This window comes from Paralichthys olivaceus, chromosome 12, assembly GCF_024713975.1.
Source record: "Paralichthys olivaceus isolate ysfri-2021 chromosome 12, ASM2471397v2, whole genome shotgun sequence".
NCBI lineage: Eukaryota > Metazoa > Chordata > Actinopteri > Pleuronectiformes > Paralichthyidae > Paralichthys > Paralichthys olivaceus.
Genome location: NC_091104.1, coordinates 258166 through 279908, shown reverse-complemented (window position 1 = coordinate 279908; position 21743 = coordinate 258166). Strand labels below are relative to the sequence as shown.

Genomic DNA, 21743 nt, shown 5'->3' with positions numbered 1-21743 from the left:
AGTGAAGCAAACACTGCTGTGAAATGACTAGGCTGTGAAATGACATATAAATTAATTTATCACATTTCTTGGCTCCCGTCCTTTTATTCCCCTTGCCAAAACAGAGTCAAACTTCCTGAAAAGCCACCGGGTAACCTCTGGCCGTCTCTGAGAAATCACAGCAAAAGCCAGATGACACAATGCCTTTGTCTCTGAGACAACACCAACTGCTATGAATTCTGGAAAACAAGCATGCAGGCAGTACAAGTTTTTCTAGCACACGTGACTGATCAAAACAGCCAACTCGGGGGAGGAGAGAACACGTCTCAGCCTTTGTCAAGCATGAAAACTTGTTTTCACACAAGACCTTCTGGGAGACTTGGTGAGAAGCTTGGTGGCAGCATATAGGACCAAATGTATGCAGTTCAGGGATGTATTGCTAAGACAGGCTCAAAAGCCAACCACATTAGCCAGGGCAGGAGGAAATAAAGATGTGTCTACTTTTGATTGGCAGAGGGTTGGGAATGTTGCATACTGGGATAGGAAAGCAAAGAGAGGCCTACCGTGAAGGTGGTGACTGTCACCGAGAGGCTATAATGCCACTCCAACATCCACCACAAGCCAGTGGCATCAGTGAATGCGTGGCTTTGGGAGTACAAAACACGCCGTAAAAACTAGAGCTATACATTTTTGCCGGCATTTCTTGTAATTGAACATAATGATCAGGGGAGAGCGCGGACGCAGTCCCCCACTACCAGAAATTATGCAGTCGAGATTCCCACATTTGGGGAATTCGCAGGGGTCAGCACAACCGAAGTGCAATGGCTGGGCCTCGCCCTGGGTGAACCACCTTCTTGATCATGGTATCTCCCCTGCCAGGTAAGTATGAGTTGGGAGCACCGGAGACAGGGCCCTAGCTCTGAGACACAGTTGTTTGGCTCACGGTGCCTGCAATGCATATTCGCAGAGCCCAAAAGCCTTCGGTAACGCCTCGTCCTCCTTTGATACATTATTTGTTGAAGTGAAGCAAACACTGCTGTGAAATGACTAGGCTGTGAAATGACATATAAATTAATTTATCACATTTCTTGGCTCCCGTCCTTTTATTCCCCTTGCCAAAACAGAGTAAAACTTCCTGAGAAGCCACCGTGTAACCTCTGGCCGTCTCTGAGAAATCACAGCAAAAGCCAGATGACACAATGCCTTTGTCTCTGAGACAACACCAACTGCTATGAATTCTGGAAAACAAGCATGCAGGCAGTACAAGTTTTTCTCGCATACGTGACTGATCAAAACAGCCAACTCGGGGGAGGAGAGAACACGTCTCAGCCTTTGTCAAGCATGAAAACTTGTTTTCACACAAGACCTTCTGGGAGACTTGGTGAGAAGCTTGGTGGCAGCATTTAGGACCAAATGTATGCAGTTCAGGGATGTATTGCTAAGACAGGCTCAAAAGCCAACCACATTAGCCAGGGCAGGAGGAAATAAAGATGTGTCTACTTTTGATTGGCAGAGGGTTGGGAATGTTGCATACTGGGATAGGAAAGCAAAGAGAGGCCTACCGTGAAGGTGGTGACTGTCACCGAGAGGCTATAATGCCACTCCAACATCCACCACAAGCCAGTGGCATCAGTGAATGCGTGGCTTTGGGAGTACAAAACACGCTGTAAAAACTAGAGCTATACATTTTTGCCGGCATTTCTTGTAATTGAACATAATGATCAGGGGAGAGCGCGGACGCAGTCCCCCACTACCAGAAATTATGCAGTCGAGATTCCCACATTTGGGGAATTCGCAGGGGTCAGCACAACCGAAGTGCAATGGCTGGGCCTCGCCCTGGGTGAACCACCTTCTTGATCATGGTATCTCCCCTGCCAGGTAAGTATGAGTTGGGAGCACCGGAGACAGGGCCCTAGCTCTGAGACACAGTTGTTTGGCTCACGGTGCCTGCAATGCATATTCGCAGAGCCCAAAAGCCTTCGGTAACGCCTCGTCCTCCTTTGATACAGGATTTGTTGAAGTGAAGCAAACACTGCTGTGAAATGACTAGGCTGTGAAATGACATATACATTAATTTATCACATTTCTTGGCACCCGTCCTTTTATTCCCCTTGCCAAAACAGAGTAAAACTTCCTGAGAAGCCACCGGGTAACCTCTGGCCGTCTCTGAGAAATCACAGCAAAAGCCAGATGACACAATGCCTTTGTCTCTGAGACAACACCAACTGCTATGAATTCTGGAAAACAAGCATGCAGGCAGTACAAGTTTTTCTAGCATACGTGACTGATCAAAACAGCCAACTCGGGGGAGGAGAGAACACGTCTCAGCCTTTGTCAAGCATGAAAACTTGTTTTCACACAAGACCTTCTGGGAGACTTGGTGAGAAGCTTGGTGGCAGCATTTAGGACCAAATGTATGCAGTTCAGGGATGTATTGCTAAGACAGGCTCAAAAGCCAACCACATTAGCCAGGGCAGGAGGAAATAAAGATGTGTCTACTTTTGATTGGCAGAGGGTTGGGAATGTTGCATACTGGGATAGGAAAGCAAAGAGAGGCCTACCGTGAAGGTGGTGACTGTCACCGAGAGGCTATAATGCCACTCCAACATCCACCACAAGCCAGTGGCATCAGTGAATGCGTGGCTTTGGGAGTACAAAACACGCTGTAAAAACTAGAGCTATACATTTTTGCCGGCATTTCTTGTAATTGAACATAATGATCAGGGGAGAGCGCGGACGCAGTCCCCCACTACCAGAAATTATGCAGTCGAGATTCCCACATTTGGGGAATTCGCAGGGGTCAGCACAACCGAAGTGCAATGGCTGGGCCTCGCCCTGGGTGAACCACCTTCTTGATCATGGTATCTCCCCTGCCAGGTAAGTATGAGTTGGGAGCACCGGAGACAGGGCCCTAGCTCTGAGACACAGTTGTTTGGCTCACGGTGCCTGCAATGCATATTCGCAGAGCCCAAAAGCCTTCGGTAACGCCTCGTCCTCCTTTGATACAGGATTTGTTGAAGTGAAGCAAACACTGCTGTGAAATGACTAGGCTGTGAAATGACATATACATTAATTTATCACATTTCTTGGCTCCCGTCCTTTTATTCCCCTTGCCAAAACAGAGTAAAACTTCCTGAGAAGCCACCGGGTAACCTCTGGCCGTCTCTGAGAAATCACAGCAAAAGCCAGATGACACAATGCCTTTGTCTCTGAGACAACACCAACTGCTATGAATTCTGGAAAACAAGCATGCAGGCAGTACAAGTTTTTCTAGCATACGTGACTGATCAAAACAGCCAACTCGGGGGAGGAGAGAACACGTCTCAGCCTTTGTCAAGCATGAAAACTTGTTTTCACACAAGACCTTCTGGGAGACTTGGTGAGAAGCTTGGTGGCAGCATTTAGGACCAAATGTATGCAGTTCAGGGATGTATTGCTAAGACAGGCTCAAAAGCCAACCACATTAGCCAGGGCAGGAGGAAATAAAGATGTGTCTACTTTTGATTGGCAGAGGGTTGGGAATGTTGCATACTGGGATAGGAAAGCAAAGAGAGGCCTACCGTGAAGGTGGTGACTGTCACCGAGAGGCTATAATGCCACTCCAACATCCACCACAAGCCAGTGGCATCAGTGAATGCGTGGCTTTGGGAGTACAAAACACGCCGTAAAAACTAGAGCTATACATTTTTGCCGGCATTTCTTGTAATTGAACATAATGATCAGGGGAGAGCGCGGACGCAGTCCCCCACTACCAGAAATTATGCAGTCGAGATTCCCACATTTGGGGAATTCGCAGGGGTCAGCACAACCGAAGTGCAATGGCTGGGCCTCGCCCTGGGTGAACCACCTTCTTGATCATGGTATCTCCCCTGCCAGGTAAGTATGAGTTGGGAGCACCGGAGACAGGGCCCTAGCTCTGAGACACAGTTGTTTGGCTCACGGTGCCTGCAATGCATATTCGCAGAGCCCAAAAGCCTTCGGTAACGCCTCGTCCTCCTTTGATACAGGATTTGTTGAAGTGAAGCAAACACTGCTGTGAAATGACTAGGCTGTGAAATGACATATACATTAATTTATCACATTTCTTGGCTCCCGTCCTTTTATTCCCCTTGCCAAAACAGAGTAAAACTTCCTGAGAAGCCACCGGGTAACCTCTGGCCGTCTCTGAGAAATCACAGCAAAAGCCAGATGACACAATGCCTTTGTCTCTGAGACAACACCAACTGCTATGAATTCTGGAAAACAAGCATGCAGGCAGTACAAGTTTTTCTAGCATACGTGACTGATCAAAACAGCCAACTCGGGGGAGGAGAGAACACGTCTCAGCCTTTGTCAAGCATGAAAACTTGTTTTCACACAAGACCTTCTGGGAGACTTGGTGAGAAGCTTGGTGGCAGCATTTAGGACCAAATGTATGCAGTTCAGGGATGTATTGCTAAGACAGGCTCAAAAGCCAACCACATTAGCCAGGGCAGGAGGAAATAAAGATGTGTCTACTTTTGATTGGCAGAGGGTTGGGAATGTTGCATACTGGGATAGGAAAGCAAAGAGAGGCCTACCGTGAAGGTGGTGACTGTCACCGAGAGGCTATAATGCCACTCCAACATCCACCACAAGCCAGTGGCATCAGTGAATGCGTGGCTTTGGGAGTACAAAACACGCCGTAAAAACTAGAGCTATACATTTTTGCCGGCATTTCTTGTAATTGAACATAATGATCAGGGGAGAGCGCGGACGCAGTCCCCCACTACCAGAAATTATGCAGTCGAGATTCCCACATTTGGGGAATTCGCAGGGGTCAGCACAACCGAAGTGCAATGGCTGGGCCTCGCCCTGGGTGAACCACCTTCTTGATCGTGGTATCTCCCCTGCCAGGTAAGTATGAGTTGGGAGCACCGGAGACAGGGCCCTAGCTCTGAGACACAGTTGTTTGGCTCACGGTGCCTGCAATGCATATTCGCAGAGCCCAAAAGCCTTCGGTAACGCCTCGTCCTCCTTTGATACAGGATTTGTTGAAGTGAAGCAAACACTGCTGTGAAATGACTAGGCTGTGAAATGACATATAAATTAATTTATCACATTTCTTGGCTCCCGTCCTTTTATTCCCCTTGCCAAAACAGAGTAAAACTTCCTGAAAAGCCACCGGGTAACCTCTGGCCGTCTCTGAGAAATCACAGCAAAAGCCAGATGACACAATGCCTTTGTCTCTGAGACAACACCAACTGCTATGAATTCTGGAAAACAAGCATGCAGGCAGTACAAGTTTTTCTAGCACACGTGACTGATCAAAACAGCCAACTCGGGGGAGGAGAGAACACGTCTCAGCCTTTGTCAAGCATGAAAACTTGTTTTCACACAAGACCTTCTGGGAGACTTGGTGAGAAGCTTGGTGGCAGCATTTAGGACCAAATGTATGCAGTTCAGGGATGTATTGCTAAGACAGGCTCAAAAGCCAACCACATTAGCCAGGGCAGGAGGAAATAAAGATGTGTCTACTTTTGATTGGCAGAGGGTTGGGAATGTTGCATACTGGGATAGGAAAGCAAAGAGAGGCCTACCGTGAAGGTGGTGACTGTCACCGAGAGGCTATAATGCCACTCCAACATCCACCACAAGCCAGTGGCATCAGTGAATGCGTGGCTTTGGGAGTACAAAACACGCTGTAAAAACTAGAGCTATACATTTTTGCCGGCATTTCTTGTAATTGAACATAATGATCAGGGGAGAGCGCGGACGCAGTCCCCCACTACCAGAAATTATGCAGTCGAGATTCCCACATTTGGGGAATTCGCAGGGGTCAGCACAACCGAAGTGCAATGGCTGGGCCTCGCCCTGGGTGAACCACCTTCTTGATCATGGTATCTCCCCTGCCAGGTAAGTATGAGTTGGGAGCACCGGAGACAGGGCCCTAGCTCTGAGACACAGTTGTTTGGCTCACGGTGCCTGCAATGCATATTCGCAGAGCCCAAAAGCCTTCGGTAACGCCTCGTCCTCCTTTGATACATTATTTGTTGAAGTGAAGCAAACACTGCTGTGAAATGACTAGGCTGTGAAATGACATATAAATTAATTTATCACATTTCTTGGCTCCCGTCCTTTTATTCCCCTTGCCAAAACAGAGTAAAACTTCCTGAGAAGCCACCGTGTAACCTCTGGCCGTCTCTGAGAAATCACAGCAAAAGCCAGATGACACAATGCCTTTGTCTCTGAGACAACACCAACTGCTATGAATTCTGGAAAACAAGCATGCAGGCAGTACAAGTTTTTCTCGCATACGTGACTGATCAAAACAGCCAACTCGGGGGAGGAGAGAACACGTCTCAGCCTTTGTCAAGCATGAAAACTTGTTTTCACACAAGACCTTCTGGGAGACTTGGTGAGAAGCTTGGTGGCAGCATTTAGGACCAAATGTATGCAGTTCAGGGATGTATTGCTAAGACAGGCTCAAAAGCCAACCACATTAGCCAGGGCAGGAGGAAATAAAGATGTGTCTACTTTTGATTGGCAGAGGGTTGGGAATGTTGCATACTGGGATAGGAAAGCAAAGAGAGGCCTACCGTGAAGGTGGTGACTGTCACCGAGAGGCTATAATGCCACTCCAACATCCACCACAAGCCAGTGGCATCAGTGAATGCGTGGCTTTGGGAGTACAAAACACGCTGTAAAAACTAGAGCTATACATTTTTGCCGGCATTTCTTGTAATTGAACATAATGATCAGGGGAGAGCGCGGACGCAGTCCCCCACTACCAGAAATTATGCAGTCGAGATTCCCACATTTGGGGAATTCGCAGGGGTCAGCACAACCGAAGTGCAATGGCTGGGCCTCGCCCTGGGTGAACCACCTTCTTGATGATGGTATCTCCCCTGCCAGGTAAGTATGAGTTGGGAGCACCGGAGACAGGGCCCTAGCTCTGAGACACAGTTGTTTGGCTCACGGTGCCTGCAATGCATATTCGCAGAGCCCAAAAGCCTTCGGTAACGCCTCGTCCTCCTTTGATACAGGATTTGTTGAAGTGAAGCAAACACTGCTGTGAAATGACTAGGCTGTGAAATGACATATACATTAATTTATCACATTTCTTGGCTCCCGTCCTTTTATTCCCCTTGCCAAAACAGAGTAAAACTTCCTGAGAAGCCACCGGGTAACCTCTGGCCGTCTCTGAGAAATCACAGCAAAAGCCAGATGACACAATGCCTTTGTCTCTGAGACAACACCAACTGCTATGAATTCTGGAAAACAAGCATGCAGGCAGTACAAGTTTTTCTAGCATACGTGACTGATCAAAACAGCCAACTCGGGGGAGGAGAGAACACGTCTCAGCCTTTGTCAAGCATGAAAACTTGTTTTCACACAAGACCTTCTGGGAGACTTGGTGAGAAGCTTGGTGGCAGCATTTAGGACCAAATGTATGCAGTTCAGGGATGTATTGCTAAGACAGGCTCAAAAGCCAACCACATTAGCCAGGGCAGGAGGAAATAAAGATGTGTCTACTTTTGATTGGCAGAGGGTTGGGAATGTTGCATACTGGGATAGGAAAGCAAAGAGAGGCCTACCGTGAAGGTGGTGACTGTCACCGAGAGGCTATAATGCCACTCCAACATCCACCACAAGCCAGTGGCATCAGTGAATGCGTGGCTTTGGGAGTACAAAACACGCTGTAAAAACTAGAGCTATACATTTTTGCCGGCATTTCTTGTAATTGAACATAATGATCAGGGGAGAGCGCGGACGCAGTCCCCCACTACCAGAAATTATGCAGTCGAGATTCCCACATTTGGGGAATTCGCAGGGGTCAGCACAACCGAAGTGCAATGGCTGGGCCTCGCCCTGGGTGAACCACCTTCTTGATCATGGTATCTCCCCTGCCAGGTAAGTATGAGTTGGGAGCACCGGAGACAGGGCCCTAGCTCTGAGACACAGTTGTTTGGCTCACGGTGCCTGCAATGCATATTCGCAGAGCCCAAAAGCCTTCGGTAACGCCTCGTCCTCCTTTGATACAGGATTTGTTGAAGTGAAGCAAACACTGCTGTGAAATGACTAGGCTGTGAAATGACATATACATTAATTTATCACATTTCTTGGCTCCCGTCCTTTTATTCCCCTTGCCAAAACAGAGTAAAACTTCCTGAGAAGCCACCGGGTAACCTCTGGCCGTCTCTGAGAAATCACAGCAAAAGCCAGATGACACAATGCCTTTGTCTCTGAGACAACACCAACTGCTATGAATTCTGGAAAACAAGCATGCAGGCAGTACAAGTTTTTCTAGCATACGTGACTGATCAAAACAGCCAACTCGGGGGAGGAGAGAACACGTCTCAGCCTTTGTCAAGCATGAAAACTTGTTTTCACACAAGACCTTCTGGGAGACTTGGTGAGAAGCTTGGTGGCAGCATTTAGGACCAAATGTATGCAGTTCAGGGATGTATTGCTAAGACAGGCTCAAAAGCCAACCACATTAGCCAGGGCAGGAGGAAATAAAGATGTGTCTACTTTTGATTGGCAGAGGGTTGGGAATGTTGCATACTGGGATAGGAAAGCAAAGAGAGGCCTACCGTGAAGGTGGTGACTGTCACCGAGAGGCTATAATGCCACTCCAACATCCACCACAAGCCAGTGGCATCAGTGAATGCGTGGCTTTGGGAGTACAAAACACGCCGTAAAAACTAGAGCTATACATTTTTGCCGGCATTTCTTGTAATTGAACATAATGATCAGGGGAGAGCGCGGACGCAGTCCCCCACTACCAGAAATTATGCAGTCGAGATTCCCACATTTGGGGAATTCGCAGGGGTCAGCACAACCGAAGTGCAATGGCTGGGCCTCGCCCTGGGTGAACCACCTTCTTGATCATGGTATCTCCCCTGCCAGGTAAGTATGAGTTGGGAGCACCGGAGACAGGGCCCTAGCTCTGAGACACAGTTGTTTGGCTCACGGTGCCTGCAATGCATATTCGCAGAGCCCAAAAGCCTTCGGTAACGCCTCGTCCTCCTTTGATACAGGATTTGTTGAAGTGAAGCAAACACTGCTGTGAAATGACTAGGCTGTGAAATGACATATACATTAATTTATCACATTTCTTGGCTCCCGTCCTTTTATTCCCCTTGCCAAAACAGAGTAAAACTTCCTGAGAAGCCACCGGGTAACCTCTGGCCGTCTCTGAGAAATCACAGCAAAAGCCAGATGACACAATGCCTTTGTCTCTGAGACAACACCAACTGCTATGAATTCTGGAAAACAAGCATGCAGGCAGTACAAGTTTTTCTAGCATACGTGACTGATCAAAACAGCCAACTCGGGGGAGGAGAGAACACGTCTCAGCCTTTGTCAAGCATGAAAACTTGTTTTCACACAAGACCTTCTGGGAGACTTGGTGAGAAGCTTGGTGGCAGCATTTAGGACCAAATGTATGCAGTTCAGGGATGTATTGCTAAGACAGGCTCAAAAGCCAACCACATTAGCCAGGGCAGGAGGAAATAAAGATGTGTCTACTTTTGATTGGCAGAGGGTTGGGAATGTTGCATACTGGGATAGGAAAGCAAAGAGAGGCCTACCGTGAAGGTGGTGACTGTCACCGAGAGGCTATAATGCCACTCCAACATCCACCACAAGCCAGTGGCATCAGTGAATGCGTGGCTTTGGGAGTACAAAACACGCCGTAAAAACTAGAGCTATACATTTTTGCCGGCATTTCTTGTAATTGAACATAATGATCAGGGGAGAGCGCGGACGCAGTCCCCCACTACCAGAAATTATGCAGTCGAGATTCCCACATTTGGGGAATTCGCAGGGGTCAGCACAACCGAAGTGCAATGGCTGGGCCTCGCCCTGGGTGAACCACCTTCTTGATCGTGGTATCTCCCCTGCCAGGTAAGTATGAGTTGGGAGCACCGGAGACAGGGCCCTAGCTCTGAGACACAGTTGTTTGGCTCACGGTGCCTGCAATGCATATTCGCAGAGCCCAAAAGCCTTCGGTAACGCCTCGTCCTCCTTTGATACAGGATTTGTTGAAGTGAAGCAAACACTGCTGTGAAATGACTAGGCTGTGAAATGACATATAAATTAATTTATCACATTTCTTGGCTCCCGTCCTTTTATTCCCCTTGCCAAAACAGAGTAAAACTTCCTGAAAAGCCACCGGGTAACCTCTGGCCGTCTCTGAGAAATCACAGCAAAAGCCAGATGACACAATGCCTTTGTCTCTGAGACAACACCAACTGCTATGAATTCTGGAAAACAAGCATGCAGGCAGTACAAGTTTTTCTAGCACACGTGACTGATCAAAACAGCCAACTCGGGGGAGGAGAGAACACGTCTCAGCCTTTGTCAAGCATGAAAACTTGTTTTCACACAAGACCTTCTGGGAGACTTGGTGAGAAGCTTGGTGGCAGCATTTAGGACCAAATGTATGCAGTTCAGGGATGTATTGCTAAGACAGGCTCAAAAGCCAACCACATTAGCCAGGGCAGGAGGAAATAAAGATGTGTCTACTTTTGATTGGCAGAGGGTTGGGAATGTTGCATACTGGGATAGGAAAGCAAAGAGAGGCCTACCGTGAAGGTGGTGACTGTCACCGAGAGGCTATAATGCCACTCCAACATCCACCACAAGCCAGTGGCATCAGTGAATGCGTGGCTTTGGGAGTACAAAACACGCTGTAAAAACTAGAGCTATACATTTTTGCCGGCATTTCTTGTAATTGAACATAATGATCAGGGGAGAGCGCGGACGCAGTCCCCCACTACCAGAAATTATGCAGTCGAGATTCCCACATTTGGGGAATTCGCAGGGGTCAGCACAACCGAAGTGCAATGGCTGGGCCTCGCCCTGGGTGAACCACCTTCTTGATCATGGTATCTCCCCTGCCAGGTAAGTATGAGTTGGGAGCACCGGAGACAGGGCCCTAGCTCTGAGACACAGTTGTTTGGCTCACGGTGCCTGCAATGCATATTCGCAGAGCCCAAAAGCCTTCGGTAACGCCTCGTCCTCCTTTGATACATTATTTGTTGAAGTGAAGCAAACACTGCTGTGAAATGACTAGGCTGTGAAATGACATATAAATTAATTTATCACATTTCTTGGCTCCCGTCCTTTTATTCCCCTTGCCAAAACAGAGTAAAACTTCCTGAGAAGCCACCGTGTAACCTCTGGCCGTCTCTGAGAAATCACAGCAAAAGCCAGATGACACAATGCCTTTGTCTCTGAGACAACACCAACTGCTATGAATTCTGGAAAACAAGCATGCAGGCAGTACAAGTTTTTCTCGCATACGTGACTGATCAAAACAGCCAACTCGGGGGAGGAGAGAACACGTCTCAGCCTTTGTCAAGCATGAAAACTTGTTTTCACACAAGACCTTCTGGGAGACTTGGTGAGAAGCTTGGTGGCAGCATTTAGGACCAAATGTATGCAGTTCAGGGATGTATTGCTAAGACAGGCTCAAAAGCCAACCACATTAGCCAGGGCAGGAGGAAATAAAGATGTGTCTACTTTTGATTGGCAGAGGGTTGGGAATGTTGCATACTGGGATAGGAAAGCAAAGAGAGGCCTACCGTGAAGGTGGTGACTGTCACCGAGAGGCTATAATGCCACTCCAACATCCACCACAAGCCAGTGGCATCAGTGAATGCGTGGCTTTGGGAGTACAAAACACGCTGTAAAAACTAGAGCTATACATTTTTGCCGGCATTTCTTGTAATTGAACATAATGATCAGGGGAGAGCGCGGACGCAGTCCCCCACTACCAGAAATTATGCAGTCGAGATTCCCACATTTGGGGAATTCGCAGGGGTCAGCACAACCGAAGTGCAATGGCTGGGCCTCGCCCTGGGTGAACCACCTTCTTGATGATGGTATCTCCCCTGCCAGGTAAGTATGAGTTGGGAGCACCGGAGACAGGGCCCTAGCTCTGAGACACAGTTGTTTGGCTCACGGTGCCTGCAATGCATATTCGCAGAGCCCAAAAGCCTTCGGTAACGCCTCGTCCTCCTTTGATACAGGATTTGTTGAAGTGAAGCAAACACTGCTGTGAAATGACTAGGCTGTGAAATGACATATACATTAATTTATCACATTTCTTGGCTCCCGTCCTTTTATTCCCCTTGCCAAAACAGAGTAAAACTTCCTGAGAAGCCACCGGGTAACCTCTGGCCGTCTCTGAGAAATCACAGCAAAAGCCAGATGACACAATGCCTTTGTCTCTGAGACAACACCAACTGCTATGAATTCTGGAAAACAAGCATGCAGGCAGTACAAGTTTTTCTAGCATACGTGACTGATCAAAACAGCCAACTCGGGGGAGGAGAGAACACGTCTCAGCCTTTGTCAAGCATGAAAACTTGTTTTCACACAAGACCTTCTGGGAGACTTGGTGAGAAGCTTGGTGGCAGCATTTAGGACCAAATGTATGCAGTTCAGGGATGTATTGCTAAGACAGGCTCAAAAGCCAACCACATTAGCCAGGGCAGGAGGAAATAAAGATGTGTCTACTTTTGATTGGCAGAGGGTTGGGAATGTTGCATACTGGGATAGGAAAGCAAAGAGAGGCCTACCGTGAAGGTGGTGACTGTCACCGAGAGCCTCCTCTGCTGCTCAGGAACAGAGGGCCATGCTGACTCTGGTTTCTCTTCAAAGCGCACAAGTCTTTCGCCTTTTACTAAAGACTTCCGTGGAGAGGAACATCCATGAGTTGAATATATTTTTGGAAGGCTTTGCTGTATTGCTGAGCCTTTTGAAATTGTGAAAAGTCAAAGAGCTGTCCAACTTCAGAAACCCTGTGTCCACAAAGGAGAGGTTGGGCGGAGGCGATAAGCAGCAGCCATTGTTATGCGTGCGTACGTACGAGGTACCACAACACGTGAGATTTGTGCCAAGAGCTCGGCACGGACATCCACCACTTGGGGGTTATCGCTTCTCGGCCTTTTGGCTAAGATCAAGTGTAGTATCTGTTCTTATCAGTTTAATATCTGATATGTCCTCTATAAGAGGACTACATATTAAGCCGATTTTTAGCACGAGGGGCTGAAATTTGGAGCTTGCTCCTTTCACTCCACGCATCGACCTAGCATTGCAGTGCCGCTGGGAACGGTGCACTCTGTTCTTACCTTGTAGAAAACCAAGCACTCAAACAATTGTCCTGTTTCAAAAGTCAATTCACAGCGGGTGAAGGAAATGAAGGTAATGGTCCGGCAGAGAGAGAGAGAGCCAGTGTGTAAGGGATACAACGTCATAAGCACAGTCTCCTTTTGCCTTGAGTCTTGATTGAAGAACAATCCAGAAACTCTGATCAGGGGTTCCCAATTCCTTACGGATTGATATGGCTGCAGTAGATGTCTACTACACGTCTGTGCCTGACCATGCACGGCTCTCAGTGGGATCCCAATGAGCTTGAACTGGATTCCAAATTGAGTTGGAAGCCTTTGTCAAGCATGAAAACTTGTTTTCACACAAGACCTTCTGGGAGACTTGGTGAGAAGCTTGGTGGCAGCATATAGGACCAAATGTATGCAGTTCAGGGATGTATTGCTAAGACAGGCTCAAAAGCCAACCACATTAGCCAGGGCAGGAGGAAATAAAGATGTGTCTACTTTTGATTGGCAGAGGGTTGGGAATGTTGCATACTGGGATCGGAAAGCAAAGAGAGGCCTACCGTGAAGGTGGTGACTGTCACCGAGAGGCTATAATGCCACTCCAACATCCACCACAAGCCAGTGGCATCAGTGAATGCATGGCTTTGGGAGTACAAAACACGCCGTAAAAACTAGAGCTATACATTTTTGCCGGCATTTCTTGTAATTGAACATAATGATCAGGGGAGAGCGCGGACGCAGTCCCCCACTACCAGAAATTATGCAGTCGAGATTCCCACATTTGGGGAATTCGCAGGGGTCAGCACAACCGAAGTGCAATGGCTGGGCCTCGCCCTGGGTGAACCACCTTCTTGATCATGGTATCTCCCCTGCCAGGTAAGTATGAGTTGGGAGCACCGGAGACAGGGCCCTAGCTCTGAGACACAGTTGTTTGGCTCACGGTGCCTGCAATGCATATTCGCAGAGCCCAAAAGCCTTCGGTAACGCCTCGTCCTCCTTTGATACATTATTTGTTGAAGTGAAGCAAACACTGCTGTGAAATGACTAGGCTGTGAAATGACATATAAATTAATTTATCACATTTCTTGGCTCCCGTCCTTTTATTCCCCTTGCCAAAACAGAGTAAAACTTCCTGAGAAGCCACCGTGTAACCTCTGGCCGTCTCTGAGAAATCACAGCAAAAGCCAGATGACACAATGCCTTTGTCTCTGAGACAACACCAACTGCTATGAATTCTGGAAAACAAGCATGCAGGCAGTACAAGTTTTTCTAGCATACGTGACTGATCAAAACAGCCAACTCGGGGGAGGAGAGAACACGTCTCAGCCTTTGTCAAGCATGAAAACTTGTTTTCACACAAGACCTTCTGGGAGACTTGGTGAGAAGCTTGGTGGCAGCATTTAGGACCAAATGTATGCAGTTCAGGGATGTATTGCTAAGACAGGCTCAAAAGCCAACCACATTAGCCAGGGCAGGAGGAAATAAAGATGTGTCTACTTTTGATTGGCAGAGGGTTGGGAATGTTGCATACTGGGATAGGAAAGCAAAGAGAGGCCTACCGTGAAGGTGGTGACTGTCACCGAGAGGCTATAATGCCACTCCAACATCCACCACAAGCCAGTGGCATCAGTGAATGCGTGGCTTTGGGAGTACAAAACACGCTGTAAAAACTAGAGCTATACATTTTTGCCGGCATTTCTTGTAATTGAACATAATGATCAGGGGAGAGCGCGGACGCAGTCCCCCACTACCAGAAATTATGCAGTCGAGATTCCCACATTTGGGGAATTCGCAGGGGTCAGCACAACCGAAGTGCAATGGCTGGGCCTCGCCCTGGGTGAACCACCTTCTTGATGATGGTATCTCCCCTGCCAGGTAAGTATGAGTTGGGAGCACCGGAGACAGGGCCCTAGCTCTGAGACACAGTTGTTTGGCTCACGGTGCCTGCAATGCATATTCGCAGAGCCCAAAAGCCTTCGGTAACGCCTCGTCCTCCTTTGATACAGGATTTGTTGAAGTGAAGCAAACACTGCTGTGAAATGACTAGGCTGTGAAATGACATATACATTAATTTATCACATTTCTTGGCTCCCGTCCTTTTATTCCCCTTGCCAAAACAGAGTAAAACTTCCTGAGAAGCCACCGGGTAACCTCTGGCCGTCTCTGAGAAATCACAGCAAAAGCCAGATGACACAATGCCTTTGTCTCTGAGACAACACCAACTGCTATGAATTCTGGAAAACAAGCATGCAGGCAGTACAAGTTTTTCTAGCATACGTGACTGATCAAAACAGCCAACTCGGGGGAGGAGAGAACACGTCTCAGCCTTTGTCAAGCATGAAAACTTGTTTTCACACAAGACCTTCTGGGAGACTTGGTGAGAAGCTTGGTGGCAGCATTTAGGACCAAATGTATGCAGTTCAGGGATGTATTGCTAAGACAGGCTCAAAAGCCAACCACATTAGCCAGGGCAGGAGGAAATAAAGATGTGTCTACTTTTGATTGGCAGAGGGTTGGGAATGTTGCATACTGGGATAGGAAAGCAAAGAGAGGCCTACCGTGAAGGTGGTGACTGTCACCGAGAGCCTCCTCTGCTGCTCAGGAACAGAGGGCCATGCTGACTCTGGTTTCTCTTCAAAGCGCACAAGTCTTTCGCCTTTTACTAAAGACTTCCGTGGAGAGGAACATCCATGAGTTGAATATATTTTTGGAAGGCTTTGCTGTATTGCTGAGCCTTTTGAAATTGTGAAAAGTCAAAGAGCTGTCCAACTTCAGAAACCCTGTGTCCACAAAGGAGAGGTTGGGCGGAGGCGATAAGCAGCAGCCATTGTTATGCGTGCGTACGTACGAGGTACCACAACACGTGAGATTTGTGCCAAGAGCTCGGCACGGACATCCACCACTTGGGGGTTATCGCTTCTCGGCCTTTTGGCTAAGATCAAGTGTAGTATCTGTTCTTATCAGTTTAATATCTGATATGTCCTCTATAAGAGGACTACATATTAAGCCGATTTTTAGCACGAGGGGCTGAAATTTGGAGCTTGCTCCTTTCACTCCACGCATCGACCTAGCATTGCAGTGCCGCTGGGAACGGTGCACTCTGTTCTTACCTTGTAGAAAACCAAGCACTCAAACAATTGTCCTGTTTCAAAAGTCAATTCACAGCGGGTGAAGGAAATGAAGGTAATGGTCCGGCAGAGAGAGAGAGAGCCAGTGTGTAAGGGATACAACGTCATAAGCACAGTCTCCTTTTGCCTTGAGTCTTGATTGAAGAACAATCCAGAAACTCTGATCAGGGGTTCCCAATTCCTTACGGATTGATATGGCTGCAGTAGATGTCTACTACACGTCTGTGCCTGACCATGCACGGCTCTCAGTGGGATCCCAATGAGCTTGAACTGGATTCCAAATTGAGTTGGAAGCCTTTGTCAAGCATGAAAACTTGTTTTCACACAAGACCTTCTGGGAGACTTGGTGAGAAGCTTGGTGGCAGCATATAGGACCAAATGTATGCAGTTCAGGGATGTATTGCTAAGACAGGCTCAAAAGCCAACCACATTAGCCAGGGCAGGAGGAAATAAAGATGTGTCTACTTTTGATTGGCAGAGGGTTGGGAATGTTGCATACTGGGATCGGAAAGCAAAGAGAGGCCTACCGTGAAGGTGGTGACTGTCACCGAGAGGCTATAATGCCACTCCAACATCCACCACAAGCCAGTGGCATCAGTGAATGCATGGCTTTGGGAGTACAAAACACGCCGTAAAAACTAGAGCTATACATTTTTGCCGGCATTTCTTGTAATTGAACATAATGATCAGGGGAGAGCGCGGACGCAGTCCCCCACTACCAGAAATTATGCAGTCGAGATTCCCACATTTGGGGAATTCGCAGGGGTCAGCACAACCGAAGTGCAATGGCTGGGCCTCGCCCTGGGTGAACCACCTTCTTGATCATGGTATCTCCCCTGCCAGGTAAGTATGAGTTGGGAGCACCGGAGACAGGGCCCTAGCTCTGAGACACAGTTGTTTGGCTCACGGTGCCTGCAATGCATATTCGCAGAGCCCAAAAGCCTTCGGTAACGCCTCGTCCTCCTTTGATACAGGATTTGTTGAAGTGAAGCAAACACTGCTGTGAAATGACTAGGCTGTGAAATGACATATAAATTAATTTATCACATTTCTTGGCTCCCGTCCTTTTATTCCCCTTGCCAAAACAGAGTCAAACTTCCTGAAAAGCCACCGGGTAACCTCTGGCCGTCTCTGAGAAATCACAGCAAAAGCCAGATGACACAATGCCTTTGTCTCTGAGACAACACCAACTGCTATGAATTCTGGAAAACAAGCATGCAGGCAGTACAAGTTTTTCTAGCACACGTGACTGATCAAAACAGCCAACTCGGGGGAGGAGAGAACACGTCTCAGCCTTTGTCAAGCATGAAAACTTGTTTTCACACAAGACCTTCTGGGAGACTTGGTGAGAAGCTTGGTGGCAGCATATAGGACCAAATGTATGCAGTTCAGGGATGTATTGCTAAGACAGGCTCAAAAGCCAACCACATTAGCCAGGGCAGGAGGAAATAAAGATGTGTCTACTTTTGATTGGCAGAGGGTTGGGAATGTTGCATACTGGGATAGGAAAGCAAAGAGAGGCCTACCGTGAAGGTGGTGACTGTCACCGAGAGGCTATAATGCCACTCCAACATCCACCACAAGCCAGTGGCATCAGTGAATGCGTGGCTTTGGGAGTACAAAACACGCCGTAAAAACTAGAGCTATACATTTTTGCCGGCATTTCTTGTAATTGAACATAATGATCAGGGGAGAGCGCGGACGCAGTCCCCCACTACCAGAAATTATGCAGTCGAGATTCCCACATTTGGGGAATTCGCAGGGGTCAGCACAACCGAAGTGCAATGGCTGGGCCTCGCCCTGGGTGAACCACCTTCTTGATCATGGTATCTCCCCTGCCAGGTAAGTATGAGTTGGGAGCACCGGAGACAGGGCCCTAGCTCTGAGACACAGTTGTTTGGCTCACGGTGCCTGCAATGCATATTCGCAGAGCCCAAAAGCCTTCGGTAACGCCTCGTCCTCCTTTGATACATTATTTGTTGAAGTGAAGCAAACACTGCTGTGAAATGACTAGGCTGTGAAATGACATATAAATTAATTTATCACATTTCTTGGCTCCCGTCCTTTTATTCCCCTTGCCAAAACAGAGTAAAACTTCCTGAGAAGCCACCGTGTAACCTCTGGCCGTCTCTGAGAAATCACAGCAAAAGCCAGATGACACAATGCCTTTGTCTCTGAGACAACACCAACTGCTATGAATTCTGGAAAACAAGCATGCAGGCAGTACCAGTTTTTCTAGCATACGTGACTGATCAAAACAGCCAACTCGGGGGAGGAGAGAACACGTCTCAGCCTTTGTCAAGCATGAAAACTTGTTTTCACACAAGACCTTCTGGGAGACTTGGTGAGAAGCTTGGTGGCAGCATTTAGGACCAAATGTATGCAGTTCAGGGATGTATTGCTAAGACAGGCTCAAAAGCCAACCACATTAGCCAGGGCAGGAGGAAATAAAGATGTGTCTACTTTTGATTGGCAGAGGGTTGGGAATGTTGCATACTGGGATAGGAAAGCAAAGAGAGGCCTACCGTGAAGGTGGTGACTGTCACCGAGAGGCTATAATGCCACTCCAACATCCACCACAAGCCAGTGGCATCAGTGAATGCGTGGCTTTGGGAGTACAAAACACGCTGTAAAAACTAGAGCTATACATTTTTGCCGGCATTTCTTGTAATTGAACATAATGATCAGGGGAGAGCGCGGACGCAGTCCCCCACTACCAGAAATTATGCAGTCGAGATTCCCACATTTGGGGAATTCGCAGGGGTCAGCACAACCGAAGTGCAATGGCTGGGCCTCGCCCTGGGTGAACCACCTTCTTGATCATGGTATCTCCCCTGCCAGGTAAGTATGAGTTGGGAGCACCGGAGACAGGGCCCTAGCTCTGAGACACAGTTGTTTGGCTCACGGTGCCTGCAATGCATATTCGCAGAGCCCAAAAGCCTTCGGTAACGCCTCGTCCTCCTTTGATACAGGATTTGTTGAAGTGAAGCAAACACTGCTGTGAAATGACTAGGCTGTGAAATGACATATACATTAATTTATCACATTTCTTGGCTCCCGTCCTTTTATTCCCCTTGCCAAAACAGAGTAAAACTTCCTGAGAAGCCACCGGGTAACCTCTGGCCGTCTCTGAGAAATCACAGCAAAAGCCAGATGACACAATGCCTTTGTCTCTGAGACAACACCAACTGCTATGAATTCTGGAAAACAAGCATGCAGGCAGTACAAGTTTTTCTAGCATACGTGACTGATCAAAACAGCCAACTCGGGGGAGGAGAGAACACGTCTCAGCCTTTGTCAAGCATGAAAACTTGTTTTCACACAAGACCTTCTGGGAGACTTGGTGAGAAGCTTGGTGGCAGCATTTAGGACCAAATGTATGCAGTTCAGGGATGTATTGCTAAGACAGGCTCAAAAGCCAACCACATTAGCCAGGGCAGGAGGAAATAAAGATGTGTCTACTTTTGATTGGCAGAGGGTTGGGAATGTTGCATACTGGGATAGGAAAGCAAAGAGAGGCCTACCGTGAAGGTGGTGACTGTCACCGAGAGGCTATAATGCCACTCCAACATCCACCACAAGCCAGTGGCATCAGTGAATGCGTGGCTTTGGGAGTACAAAACACGCCGTAAAAACTAGAGCTATACATTTTTGCCGGCATTTCTTGTAATTGAACATAATGATCAGGGGAGAGCGCGGACGCAGTCCCCCACTACCAGAAATTATGCAGTCGAGATTCCCACATTTGGGGAATTCGCAGGGGTCAGCACAACCGAAGTGCAATGGCTGGGCCTCGCCCTGGGTGAATCACCTTCTTGATCATGGTATCTCCCCTGCCAGGTAAGTATGAGTTGGGAGCACCGGAGACAGGGCCCTAGCTCTGAGACACAGTTGTTTGGCTCACGGTGCCTGCAATGCATATTCGCAGAGCCCAAAAGCCTTCGGTAACGCCTCGTCCTCCTTTGATACAGGATTTGTTGAAGTGAAGCAAACACTGCTGTGAAATGACTAGGCTGTGAAATGACATATAAATTAATTTATCACATTTCTTGGCTCCCGTCCTTTTATTCCCCTTGCCAAAACAGAGTAAAACTTCCTGAAAAGCCACCGGGTAACCTCTGGCCGTCTCTGAGAAATCACAGCAAAAGCCAGATGACACAATGCCTTTGTCTCTGAGACAACACCAACTGCTATGAATTCTGGAAAACAAGCATGCAGGCAGTACAAGTTTTTCTAGCACACGTGACTGATCAAAACAGCCAACTCGGGGGAGGAGAGAACACGTCTCAGCCTTTGTCAAGCATGAAAACTTGTTTTCACACAAGACCTTCTGGGAGACTTGGTGAGAAGCTTGGTGGCAGCATTTAGGACCAAATGTATGCAGTTCAGGGATGTATTGCTAAGACAGGCTCAAAAGCCAACCACATTAGCCAGGGCAGGAGGAAATAAAGATGTGTCTACTTTTGATTGGCAGAGGGTTGGGAATGTTGCATACTGGGATAGGAAAGCAAAGAGAGGCCTACCGTGAAGGTGGTGACTGTCACCGAGAGGCTATAATGCCACTCCAACATCCACCACAAGCCAGTGGCATCAGTGAATGCGTGGCTTTGGGAGTACAAAACACGCTGTAAAAACTAGAGCTATACATTTTTGCCGGCATTTCTTGTAATTGAACATAATGATCAGGGGAGAGCGCGGACGCAGTCCCCCACTACCAGAAATTATGCAGTCGAGATTCCCACATTTGGGGAATTCGCAGGGGTCAGCACAACCGAAGTGCAATGGCTGGGCCTCGCCCTGGGTGAACCACCTTCTTGATCATGGTATCTCCCCTGCCAGGTAAGTATGAGTTGGGAGCACCGGAGACAGGGCCCTAGCTCTGAGACACAGTTGTTTGGCTCACGGTGCCTGCAATGCATATTCGCAGAGCCCAAAAGCCTTCGGTAACGCCTCGTCCTCCTTTGATACATTATTTGTTGAAGTGAAGCAAACACTGCTGTGAAATGACTAGGCTGTGAAATGACATATAAATTAATTTATCACATTTCTTGGCTCCCGTCCTTTTATTCCCCTTGCCAAAACAGAGTAAAACTTCCTGAGAAGCCACCGTGTAACCTCTGGCCGTCTCTGAGAAATCACAGCAAAAGCCAGATGACACAATGCCTTTGTCTCTGAGACAACACCAACTGCTATGAATTCTGGAAAACAAGCATGCAGGCAGTACAAGTTTTTCTAGCATACGTGACTGATCAAAACAGCCAACTCGGGGGAGGAGAGAACACGTCTCAGCCTTTGTCAAGCATGAAAACTTGTTTTCACACAAGACCTTCTGGGAGACTTGGTGAGAAGCTTGGTGGCAGCATTTAGGACCAAATGTATGCAGTTCAGGGATGTATTGCTAAGACAGGCTCAAAAGCCAACCACATTAGCCAGGGCAGGAGGAAATAAAGATGTGTCTACTTTTGATTGGCAGAGGGTTGGGAATGTTGCATACTGGGATAGGAAAGCAAAGAGAGGCCTACCGTGAAGGTGGTGACTGTCACCGAGA

At 47.9% G+C, this 21743-nt stretch overlaps 23 non-coding genes across 23 annotated transcripts; 4 read left to right on the top strand and 19 right to left on the bottom strand.

Annotated features, from left to right (window-relative positions):
* Positions 1 to 702: 702 nt before the first annotated feature.
* On the bottom strand, positions 703 to 866 carry LOC138413014 (U1 spliceosomal RNA). Its single transcript, XR_011245350.1, has one exon. It is a non-coding gene; the product is annotated as a U1 spliceosomal RNA (small nuclear RNA).
* Positions 867 to 1701: 835 nt separating this feature from the next.
* Positions 1702 to 1865, bottom strand: LOC138413013 (U1 spliceosomal RNA). Its single transcript, XR_011245349.1, has one exon. It is a non-coding gene; the product is annotated as a U1 spliceosomal RNA (small nuclear RNA).
* Positions 1866 to 2700: 835 nt separating this feature from the next.
* On the bottom strand, positions 2701 to 2864 carry LOC138413012 (U1 spliceosomal RNA). The gene has a single exon (XR_011245348.1). It is a non-coding gene; the product is annotated as a U1 spliceosomal RNA (small nuclear RNA).
* An 835-nt stretch (positions 2865 to 3699) lies between these two features.
* Positions 3700 to 3863, bottom strand: LOC138413011 (U1 spliceosomal RNA). Its single transcript, XR_011245347.1, has one exon. It is a non-coding gene; the product is annotated as a U1 spliceosomal RNA (small nuclear RNA).
* An 835-nt stretch (positions 3864 to 4698) lies between these two features.
* LOC138413072 (U1 spliceosomal RNA) lies at positions 4699 to 4862 on the bottom strand. The gene has a single exon (XR_011245408.1). It is a non-coding gene; the product is annotated as a U1 spliceosomal RNA (small nuclear RNA).
* An 835-nt stretch (positions 4863 to 5697) lies between these two features.
* On the bottom strand, positions 5698 to 5861 carry LOC138413010 (U1 spliceosomal RNA). The gene has a single exon (XR_011245346.1). It is a non-coding gene; the product is annotated as a U1 spliceosomal RNA (small nuclear RNA).
* An 835-nt stretch (positions 5862 to 6696) lies between these two features.
* Positions 6697 to 6860, bottom strand: LOC138413152 (U1 spliceosomal RNA). The gene has a single exon (XR_011245488.1). It is a non-coding gene; the product is annotated as a U1 spliceosomal RNA (small nuclear RNA).
* An 835-nt stretch (positions 6861 to 7695) lies between these two features.
* LOC138413009 (U1 spliceosomal RNA) lies at positions 7696 to 7859 on the bottom strand. Its single transcript, XR_011245345.1, has one exon. It is a non-coding gene; the product is annotated as a U1 spliceosomal RNA (small nuclear RNA).
* Positions 7860 to 8694: 835 nt separating this feature from the next.
* On the bottom strand, positions 8695 to 8858 carry LOC138413008 (U1 spliceosomal RNA). The gene has a single exon (XR_011245344.1). It is a non-coding gene; the product is annotated as a U1 spliceosomal RNA (small nuclear RNA).
* Positions 8859 to 9693: 835 nt separating this feature from the next.
* LOC138413060 (U1 spliceosomal RNA) lies at positions 9694 to 9857 on the bottom strand. Its single transcript, XR_011245396.1, has one exon. It is a non-coding gene; the product is annotated as a U1 spliceosomal RNA (small nuclear RNA).
* An 835-nt stretch (positions 9858 to 10692) lies between these two features.
* LOC138413007 (U1 spliceosomal RNA) lies at positions 10693 to 10856 on the bottom strand. The gene has a single exon (XR_011245343.1). It is a non-coding gene; the product is annotated as a U1 spliceosomal RNA (small nuclear RNA).
* Positions 10857 to 11691: 835 nt separating this feature from the next.
* On the bottom strand, positions 11692 to 11855 carry LOC138413151 (U1 spliceosomal RNA). The gene has a single exon (XR_011245487.1). It is a non-coding gene; the product is annotated as a U1 spliceosomal RNA (small nuclear RNA).
* A 735-nt stretch (positions 11856 to 12590) lies between these two features.
* Positions 12591 to 12708, top strand: LOC138412640 (U5 spliceosomal RNA). The gene has a single exon (XR_011244975.1). It is a non-coding gene; the product is annotated as a U5 spliceosomal RNA (small nuclear RNA).
* A 176-nt stretch (positions 12709 to 12884) lies between these two features.
* LOC138413291 (U2 spliceosomal RNA) lies at positions 12885 to 13076 on the top strand. Its single transcript, XR_011245628.1, has one exon. It is a non-coding gene; the product is annotated as a U2 spliceosomal RNA (small nuclear RNA).
* Positions 13077 to 13787: 711 nt separating this feature from the next.
* On the bottom strand, positions 13788 to 13951 carry LOC138413006 (U1 spliceosomal RNA). Its single transcript, XR_011245342.1, has one exon. It is a non-coding gene; the product is annotated as a U1 spliceosomal RNA (small nuclear RNA).
* Positions 13952 to 14786: 835 nt separating this feature from the next.
* LOC138413150 (U1 spliceosomal RNA) lies at positions 14787 to 14950 on the bottom strand. The gene has a single exon (XR_011245486.1). It is a non-coding gene; the product is annotated as a U1 spliceosomal RNA (small nuclear RNA).
* A 735-nt stretch (positions 14951 to 15685) lies between these two features.
* On the top strand, positions 15686 to 15803 carry LOC138412639 (U5 spliceosomal RNA). The gene has a single exon (XR_011244974.1). It is a non-coding gene; the product is annotated as a U5 spliceosomal RNA (small nuclear RNA).
* Positions 15804 to 15979: 176 nt separating this feature from the next.
* On the top strand, positions 15980 to 16171 carry LOC138413290 (U2 spliceosomal RNA). The gene has a single exon (XR_011245627.1). It is a non-coding gene; the product is annotated as a U2 spliceosomal RNA (small nuclear RNA).
* Positions 16172 to 16882: 711 nt separating this feature from the next.
* Positions 16883 to 17046, bottom strand: LOC138412997 (U1 spliceosomal RNA). The gene has a single exon (XR_011245333.1). It is a non-coding gene; the product is annotated as a U1 spliceosomal RNA (small nuclear RNA).
* Positions 17047 to 17881: 835 nt separating this feature from the next.
* On the bottom strand, positions 17882 to 18045 carry LOC138412986 (U1 spliceosomal RNA). The gene has a single exon (XR_011245321.1). It is a non-coding gene; the product is annotated as a U1 spliceosomal RNA (small nuclear RNA).
* An 835-nt stretch (positions 18046 to 18880) lies between these two features.
* On the bottom strand, positions 18881 to 19044 carry LOC138412975 (U1 spliceosomal RNA). Its single transcript, XR_011245310.1, has one exon. It is a non-coding gene; the product is annotated as a U1 spliceosomal RNA (small nuclear RNA).
* Positions 19045 to 19879: 835 nt separating this feature from the next.
* On the bottom strand, positions 19880 to 20043 carry LOC138413148 (U1 spliceosomal RNA). The gene has a single exon (XR_011245484.1). It is a non-coding gene; the product is annotated as a U1 spliceosomal RNA (small nuclear RNA).
* Positions 20044 to 20878: 835 nt separating this feature from the next.
* On the bottom strand, positions 20879 to 21042 carry LOC138412964 (U1 spliceosomal RNA). The gene has a single exon (XR_011245299.1). It is a non-coding gene; the product is annotated as a U1 spliceosomal RNA (small nuclear RNA).
* Positions 21043 to 21743: the final 701 nt, after the last annotated feature.